Source organism: Zingiber officinale, chromosome 7A (assembly GCF_018446385.1).
Source record: "Zingiber officinale cultivar Zhangliang chromosome 7A, Zo_v1.1, whole genome shotgun sequence".
In the NCBI taxonomy this organism is placed as follows: domain Eukaryota; kingdom Viridiplantae; phylum Streptophyta; class Magnoliopsida; order Zingiberales; family Zingiberaceae; genus Zingiber; species Zingiber officinale.
In genome coordinates, this window is record NC_055998.1 from 127,684,292 (window position 1) to 127,694,328 (window position 10,037).

A 10,037-nucleotide genomic window follows, 5' to 3' on the forward strand; every position below is an offset into this window, starting at 1 on the left:
AGACGGTGAGAAGACGTGCATCCGAACCACAAATTATTTTTCTATTCTAATTTCGGCTTGGATGCTTGGAAAAATGTGTTTGAAAAAGGCGGTTGTCAGGTTAGCCAGAGGGGTAATCTGGGAATTGATTTTGATAAATTTCGCCTTTTGGTAAATATAAAATCGTGATGTATTTTTTGGTAAATACATTAAACGTAGTATGTCTTTTGATAAATTATCGTAAAGACAATTCTCTGTCTCAATCGAACGATGAAAGAGTATGGGTTCAGTAGATTAAAGACAAGGTGACACTTTAAATAACACACTTTAATTAAAAACACAAGAGAACTATGAACCGAACCCTTGGTTCATGGTCTATTTTTGTAGCAACTAGCTTATCGCGATGGTGCTTGCAATGATGGAACAACTTCACGTCATGGTTGACATTGTGATCGAGCACCCAATGTAGTGATATCGACTTGCCTCATCGTCGCACAACTCTAACCTAGTGGGTCAAGGATTTTACATTAGGTATTTACCCTAGGTTTTTTTATATATATAATTCAAAGTACTTAATTTTTTGAGCCGATTGATTTTAAAGATAAATTTTTTATCAACCATCGAAGTAAATTCGGAAAATACTCGCATAAGGTTCTGGCATCAAACTTTCACAGCCCAAAATCCATTGTAGATAGAAATTACTTTCTCAGTGGAGTTTTGAACTATGATTCTCCAATCAAACGAGATGTTTGACTCGTACTGTATGGACCAGAGGATGAACCACTAAGTTGATTGATTCATTTGGATGAACCCCGTTTGTTAAACAGATGGGGTTCATTCAAATCAACCAATCAATATAGTGGTTCATCCTCTGAATCGTAAAATATGGACCAAAGAATCCGCTCTCTTTCTCAAATTGATGTCACCATGTGTTTTACCTCACGTGTGGTGTCTCAGGAGCTATATATTTCCCTTAGTTGTTCCTTATTTAAGTTGATCATATTTATGTTTAACAAAACTAATATGACTTTATTATTTTTTTAATATAATCCAGGTATTCAATTTTTACGATTTGACTAATCCTGAGGATGATCGATCCGATCCTATAAAAATTTTCTACCGATGATCAAAATAATTCAAAATGTACATATAAATGTAACATGCACAAAATGTTCCACCATTTACCATCACACCATAGCCCCTGAGGTGTATCACTCCTACCATGGCCGAACAACTTGCAATTATCATCAACCTCGCGATTATATATCCAATCAAACGGTATCAATCTGAATCATTGCATGAGAACTTGAATAATATCCTAATGAAGAGCCATGAGATGACTTAGTGACATAAGCCATTTGTTAAAAGTTGAACTTGAATACCCTTAGCCAATTTAATGATATGCTATAAATCGATGATATAATTTATCTCCTTTTTATATCATTCAAGTTTACTACAACTTAAATATTTTATGAGTAATAAGGTGGATACAAGTAAAAGGAATGAATGTTGTTCAGTTCGATAATGTTTATGATTGTAAACTATTAGCATTGTTCACTAATAAAGTTTCACTAATGCATTTTATGAATCGTTAATAAACTCTTATAAATATAATACAATCAATATTATCAAATTCAATATCCAATTAAATAAATTTAAAAATATAAAAATTTCAAATAATCAACTAAACTTGAATTGATAATTTAATAACATTTAAATAAATCAGCTTTGGAATCAAGATAGTAAAAATAAATCAAGTTAAACTTGAACAATATTTCAATAATTTGATCCATTTTAGATTCAGTTTGATTTAATTCGATTATCTTATCAAATAAATAAGTTTAAACGTCACCAAATTCGGTTCGCTGACTCGGCTCAATTAGTTTACATAGTCTGTGTAGTTTAACTGTTTACGCTCCTCGACTGCTGCCCCTCCGCCCTCCTTCCCCATGTCCTCCCCAACCTTCGGTTCAACGTGGACGCCAACTCAGACTCCGTTGCAGCCTGCGGAGGTTCCGTCGACGTGCGCCAGCTTCGGTGGGGGGAGGACGAGGACGCGGCGAAGTTCCTCGTCGACGGGAGGCCGGCGTTCGACGCCGTCCTGGCGTCGGACGTGGTCTACTACGACCACCTCATCGATCCGCTACTGCGGACGCTGCGAGGGTTGGTGAAGGGCGAGGTGGTGTTCGTTATGGTGCATCTGAAGAGGTGGAAGAACAGGGACGCCGTGTTCTTCCGCAAGGCCAGAAAGGTATTCGACGAATCGTTGCTGCACCGACCCGCCACTGCCTGGAAAACGAGTCGGGGTCGCCATATGCCGCTTCACTGAGAAGACAAGCATCAAAGATAACATCGCCAAATCAGTCAACATTGGTAAGCAAAATCACAAGGTCAGATTTAAAATTCACTTATTTGTTTCAGTATGTTGGAGTATGCTAGAAACAAGGAAAATGCAGTCTGAAGTAAAAAAGGAAGATTTTTGTTTTTGTCCCACTCTTCTTTGTGAATCATTGTCCATTTCAGTATGATATTGGCTAACAAATATTTAGTTGCTAATGCTTAGTTTCTAGTATGGAACACTGTTAGTAGCTGATTGTCCAATTCATGGGTGATCGTTTGAATCTGCCACCAAACATAGTAGTTGATTGTCCGCTCCAGCTAACTTCAACTGCCAAATCTTTACGTTGGACTAAACGTTGCACAAGTCAACTTAAGATCTCGCAGCTTCATCTTTCAGGCTGCTGCTAAAGCAGTTTTAATAGACTCTGTTATTGATTCCATACTTGTTCATTTCTTGACTGCTTAAAGGATTGACAAAGGGTTTCTCTACCACCAGAACAAGATAATTGCTTAATAAGTTGTACAGGAGTTTGGGCATGTGCTTCCTTTCCCCAAGAAAGAGGAGTAAGTTTGAATTAATCAGGCTTCGAATGAATACCCTCTCTTAGCACCCTTGGAAGAATGTAGGAAACTACTTCCATATCTTCAGTGTATTATCAAGGAGGTGAGAATTTGATTGATAAAATATGCTTGTGACGGTGCTAGGACATATATCTAGGATGATCCGACAGCATCCCATTAAGCTTGAGGCCTGCATTTCTTATGTGGATTCGGGGATGAGTGTTTTCTTGTTTCATATTAGCTGAACGAGGGGGATTGGAATGAAGATATGCCGAGGACAACTTTTGTGGAGAATACTGTTGCGTTCATTATATCTATCTATGGCTCAAAATCAGATGGTAAAGATTATTGAATTCGGTTGATGGATGGGCATGAGAATCTCTCAGCTAGAAATTCTTACAATTTTTTATGATAAGAATGTAGAAGACTGCTTCATATTTGCAGATTGGGATAAAATCTCAGCAATTCTAGTTTCTTGTGGAGGCTATCCAGTAACTCCTTTGTCCTTTATGAAGCAATGATTATGATGATGCAAAAGATTGATGCAATAAATCAGCTACTGAACAGTCCCTAATTGGGTGGCTTATTTGCTGCAGCACTCGACCCAGTCGAATGGATCCTCTGGTCTATTGCCTTTGATTAGTGGATTATGATGGACCTCGTCTGTTTAACAAATAGGGTCTATCAAAATAGACCAAATCTATACAATGGACCATCCGCAAGGATCCGTGCTCCTCGACCCATTGATACAAACCATTTGGGTACAGCTACGCCTCTGTATGATTGTGTTATTAATAAGAATTCTGGATAAGGTTTGTTGGTTTGATGATGGGGCAAATAGGGTGTATGACAACTGATCGATACTGTGGGCTTGCATGGCAAATTGTGTATGGATGATATGAAGATATTTTAATGAGTTAAAATGATGGGCAGAAGTAGAGATAACGACATTGGTGAGGAAGGCTGTTGAGGTTGATTTAAACTATCAATTATAGGACACATCTGGCTGAGAGAATAGAACCAAGCAGCGAGACAGGAGAGAGAAAAGAGCAAGAAATCCTCATTTACTTTCGATGTAGAAGGAAAAAAACAAAAGAGGAAGAAATAAATGATTTTGCTTTCCTTCCTCAATTTCGTCATTGATTTGATTTATATTAGAAGGTGAAAAATATTGTAGTTGGCCAATTGTTTAGATTAGGAAGGAAAGATTCGGTTTAGGATGTTTGTGGAAACTAAGCACTGCTACCTATTGAATTTGACGATAGCATTACATTGATCTAACTTTTATTTATTTAAGTGCTCAACTATTATATCTACTCGAAGTCATCATGTAGCCATGGTCGACTTCCTAAACTAACAAGTAGGATTGCATTTCTTGTTAGCTAAATACATTTTTCTAGCTATGAGACTGGCACATTTGCCGATAAATTTTAAATTTAATTTTAGCATTTGGTAATTTAGGAATCGACATTTTTCTCTATTGATAATAATCATGGAATACTTGTATTTCTAATATGGTTTGATCAAGTTGGAAGAATAATGCAAAAAAAGAAAATACAAAACTCAAAAAGGAAATGACTTGAAGAATAATAATTCAAGATTGACACATCTATAAATAAATTTTAATTTAGTCGTTTGATATTCTGGTAATTGTTGCATTTTTTTTATAATAATCAGGGATAACTATATTCTGATTTACAATATTTATTTTCTAATATGTTTATGATCAAGTCTAGAAAAGTCAGTGAGAGGTTATTTTCCCACCTTTTATTTCATTAATTTTGTCCAAATTTCTATCTAATTAGTTGGTTGGATTTGGATGTCGCCTAACTGTTATCTCATGCAACTTTAGCATGACAGCTAAAGTAAAGTAGCTCAATTTAAAACAATATCTTGTTTCAGTCGAGATAAACCCAAACTGCGTCATGCCAATCACTCTCTGCACATAGTGCTACTTTCTCAATTACAAATCCTTGTAGCGTACCATTTCATTCATAGACTAATGCTCTAGTTTAGCATATGGTAGTATCATGTCAGCCCACCCTTGTTGTGTTGTTAATAAAATAGTTAGAAGAAAAAAAAAATTAATTGACCAAAGGCGAATTTAAAATTGTAAAAGTTTAGACACCTAACTTTGAAATTTCTGAAAGAGCTAATTTTTTTTCATTTTATTTTCACATTTAAAAAACAACATCAGAAGTGTTGGAGTTTAAAAGAACATCATTATTGTTGTATTACATTTTAAAAATCAATATCAGCGTTGGTTTTTAAAAGTAGCACAACTTTAGTGTTACTTAAACTCTAAAATCAAAACTACTATAGTACTGTTGAATTTTGAAAATCAACATTACAATGATATTGATTTTTAAAATTTAGCATCATAATACTATTCTTTGAATGTAGTACTAAAGTGGTGGATGGAAAATGTAAAATGAAAAATAAATATGTTCTTTGACAACTCTGATGCGTATTTTGAGAATTTACAATTCTAATGGCGTCTTTCAAAAAAACAACCTCGTCTAGGAAGATCAAAGATGAACAAGACTGAGAATTCAGGTGCAATCCTAATAAGCATAGAGTAGTTGACTAGTCGTTTTTTTAAAGACTTCCAAGCACCCAACATTTGACCATAAATTACAGGGGAAGGAAGTTGAAAAAAAAAATAGTTACTGCTACAATGTCTTAGGTAAGATAAGGAACTGAATCCATGAGAATGGAAATGGAAGGAAACAAAAGAGAGAGACAAGATAAGAACAAACAGGTGACTAAGATTTGTCGTAACATAATTGAGGCAGATAAAAACCATGGAGGTAGAGGGAGCGAGAGCTTGATTCGGTCGAATCAAACACTCTTGCGAGGCCGTCTACTCTTCCTCCTCCTTCTCGGTTCGTCCTTCTTGTCAGCAGCCGAGGAGGAAGAGATCTCAGTTTTCTTCCCTTCCTCCTCCTCCTCTTCTCCTTCTTCTTCTTTTCTGCTTTGTTTTCTATTTATCTTCTTCTTTTTTCTCCTCTTGAATTCCTCCTCCTCAGCACTAACATCATCTTCCTCTTCCTCCTTGCGGTCTAATTCCTCTTCCTTGAGCTCTTCTTCGTCGTCGTCCTCCCCTGCTGCCGCCTTGCGAGGCCTGCCTCTCTTTCTTCCACCCCGGGGAGACGACTCCTCCCCTCCTCCGACTTCATGCCTGCTCTTCTTCTTGCCCATGCCGGCAATTCAAGAAATTCGAAATCTAATCCGTTGCCCGGCGGCAGGTATCTGAAAACCAAACCCAAGTGTCTGAAACCCAACAAAAAAAGAAGAAAAGAAACCTGCAATTATGAGATCCTCAAACCTTCCTTTCTTCTTGTGCTTCTTCTTCTTCCTTCAGCCGAGAACTTCACAACGTCTATTCGTATAAAAAAAAAGAGAGACTATGAAGAGAGCCAAATGTGGTGGTCAAATAATGAGGGAAGCAAAGAAAGAGCAGAGCAGCATCCGTACGGTGGGGGCTCTCCGCGTATTATATATACATATGTTATACAAATGTGGTGCGACCCTGCTGAGGTCGCAGGGTGAAGTGGCATGGCAGAGGTTGCCAGTTCAAAGGCGGTGTGTTGTTGACGAAGGTGGGAACACAAAAGGGCAAGTTTTTAATGCCTACTAAAAGAATAGGCTCGTCCTTTAGAAGATAGGATGGACCGCTAGCAACACAGCAGTCGATGATGCAGGAACACAAACAAAAAAGACGAAGATGTAGAACTTGTTTAGCAAGGGGAAAAGCTCCTCTCGAACTAGCTATCTCCTTTCAATGTTGATGTAATTATGCTATTAATGACACGACTTGACTCGACCAAGAAGATCGCTGAGGATGACTACTACTAACTAGAGGATGACTACTACTAACTAGACTCCATTGAAACGTTCGAAACGAGTTGCGGGATAAGTTCTCGCATCTCCTTCCGTCGAAAGCCAACAAATTTTCCTTTTTTTTTGTATGGCCTTTGGCTTCATCTCCACCCTACGAGGACCAATCACCAATGGAAGAGGAGAATTGGGAAAGCAAAAGAGAGATAATAATGATAATCAACGGAACATGCACGCACGTCGACTCCTTGATTTGTGGGGAGCATGAGATGACGTGGTCAAAGATCTTTGTTGGATCTATGCGCCGTCCAATTCCCTCCCCACTTGCCTACATTTTGTCTCCCTTCTGTTACAAGAACTCCTCCTCGCATCATTTTTTTTTTATGTCAATCTTTGTTCCTACTAACAACAACACTATCGAATTGTGCCAAACCAAACGGTAAAAGATTCGAGCAAGGCTCGAATAGTTTTTTCAACTCAGCTAAAGTTGGATTCGAACTTTAATTTTTAAATTAAATAGTTCAACTTGAGCTCATTCGAAAATAGCACATTTAAAAATTAAATTAACTTAATTCCAATTCATTTAAGATATTTATTTATAATAATTATTAAAATATTATTATATTTATTGATACGGATATGTCTTGATGGCAAAGTAGTAATAAGGAGGGGGAGGAGGGGCAATTTGATCATTCCACTATTTAGGGCTTAAGAAGGCTTCGTGGGTTTGGGAGAAGGGAGTTTTTTTCCTTCGTTTGGATCCGCCGCCAGCCCCAGGACACGATGCTCCTCGCCGGCATCGGTCGCCAGCCGCCACTCCTCTTCTCCTCCTCGCACCACCGACACGAATAGGGGGGCTAGATGGGATTTTGATGTCGCTGCCCAGAAGAGGATCTTCTTCCTTGTCCTCATGCTCCTCGCCGACGACGACGACGCCGACCACTAACTGCTCCCCTCCTTTTCTTCCTCTGGTCACCACCTCCTCCTTTCTCTCCACCTCATGCGTTGTCGCTGCCGCATGAGCGCGTGTCGTTGCCGCGGCTTCAGGTTTTCTGCACCGCCGCCGGGGAAGGACGCACGGGTCAGCCTCCTTCTCTTTTCCTCTCCTCCCGCCGGCAGACGCCTCCGGTCGTCTCTTCCCCTCACCTACACGACCCCTGTCTCAAATGTCGCCTCTCTCCCTCTCACACTCGCCGACATCCCATACGCCTCCTTCCTCCTCGCGCCACTGTCGCCCGACCTGGCCTTCAGCGGTTGGTGTTGCTCACAGATGGTCAACGCTGCCCATAGGTGGTCGACTCCATCCATAGCCAGACGATATCGGCTCCGATGGTTCGATGTCCTCTGGACTATTCTCGTTGGCGCATGCCCCTCTAATCCATGTCGTTATTACGGTTCGACTTTCGTGGCGCTCTGGCTTGTGCACTGTGTTCCAACCTATGCGTTGATCCCGCTCATGTGTTGTGTTTCGGCATTCGAGCTAGGGTTGTATTTCAGACTGTGTGCTTTGTATGTCTAGCCTTCTTGTGTGTCATATCTCGGCCTACGTGTCGATACTATGTTCCAGCCTTCGTGCCACCATTGTATCCCGCCCTACGTGTCAATGCTTTATCCTAACCTGCGTGTCGATGTCATATCTCAGCCTACATGCTGGGGTCGCATTTGGTTTCGTGTCGTCGCTTCCGGCTCTGTGACGCGTCCGGCTCTGCTTCATCAGATTCAATTGTAACTCCCCGGCCCGGGCGGGCCCCACCCAGACCGAACCGAGAACGGTGTCAGAATTACCCATCGGGTTGACGACTAGCTCCATAGACCACTGGAGGTCCTTTCAGCGTGCTTTGTCCTCACTCGCATGTACCTTAGAAAACTTCCCAGGAGGTCACCATCCTCAGATTTCTCCAAGCTAAGCACGCTTAACTTTAGAGTTCTTAAGTTTGGGCTTCCGAAAAGGAAGGTGCACCTTGGTGATATGGATAGATCATCTAACATTTTAAGTCATACTTAACCAGAATCTTAGAACCGGGGTATTACATCAACTCTTCATCTGGCTTATCCATCTATGCTTCCGAGTTACGACAATTGACAACTCGAGCAGCGTCCCATCCGAGGGTACCCCCTGGGACAGGGTACATTCCTGTACTCACTCTCCCTCTATTCGATTATTTTAGTATTAGTCTGGTACTTATATATTTGTCGGATCTGCCTCAAGCCTCAGGACTGGCTGTAGGTAGCGTTGACCAGAGGACTTTTGATGACTTGATTAACATAGAAGTCATCTCAGCACACCCCCCTCCGAGATATCGCGACTCGATCAACATTCCATCCACCTCACCTGCATTCATCTAACTCAAATTTCAGACAACATCATTTATAATTCGGGTGATATATATATATATATATATAAATGGATCACTTAACTAATATATTCATGAGTTTCTTAACGAATACATTTACAAATCTCTAAATAGATATATTTATATATATATAAATGGATCACTTAACTAATATATTCATGAGTTTCTTAACGAATACTTTTACAAATCTCTAAATGGATATATTTACGAGTTCATAAAATCAAATATCAAATACGATTAAACTTGAATTTGGTTCAATAATATTTTCAAACTCGAAGAGCTCAACTCGTTAATTTAATTGAACGAACTCGATTGAATTTTTTTTTAATGGGTAACTTAATTAGTTTGTTTACCTAAATTGGAATCGAGCAGGATGAATCTTAGATAGGATCTTGGGCTCTAGACTATTCTTCTCGTTTATTATGCTGTAGTGTACTTCTTTAATAGTACACCTATATAACTTTTTTTTTACTAAATCCATTAAAATTCTTAGAAATATACATTCATTTATCTGAACTTTAAATAAATCCTATTTATTTAACTTAAAATTATAAAACTTTGAATTAAGCGCGACTTGAATTTTAAAATTATAAAATAATCTGAAATAAAATTCTATTATTTGAATTTTAAATTCTTATTTTGATGTGGAAGAGGCCCTACTTGAGAAACTAGGCCCAGCCCATTAGATTGCAAAATTGTATGTAAATCCTTTCAAATTTACTATTTTACATGTACAGACCTATAAAATTTAAGATACGCCCTCTTATATTTCTAGATTAGTGATATAATTTTTAATGTTAATATTGAATTCCATTTGAATTTATCTACTTATTATTTTTATTTAATTATTTTTAATTAAACTTCAATATTAAAACTATTATACCGAAAGCTTAGATTAGAATTTCACCGCTACTAATATTAGTTTTTTTTTTTTTACTTTCCCGTCGTGAAAAATAAATAAAT

At 38.6% G+C, this 10,037-nt stretch overlaps 1 pseudogene; it reads left to right on the forward strand.

Annotated features, from left to right (window-relative positions):
- Nucleotides 1–1,891: 1,891 nt before the first annotated feature.
- LOC121999714 lies at nucleotides 1,892–4,478 on the forward strand (annotated as a pseudogene).
- The last annotated feature ends 5,559 nt before the right edge of the window (nucleotides 4,479–10,037 follow it).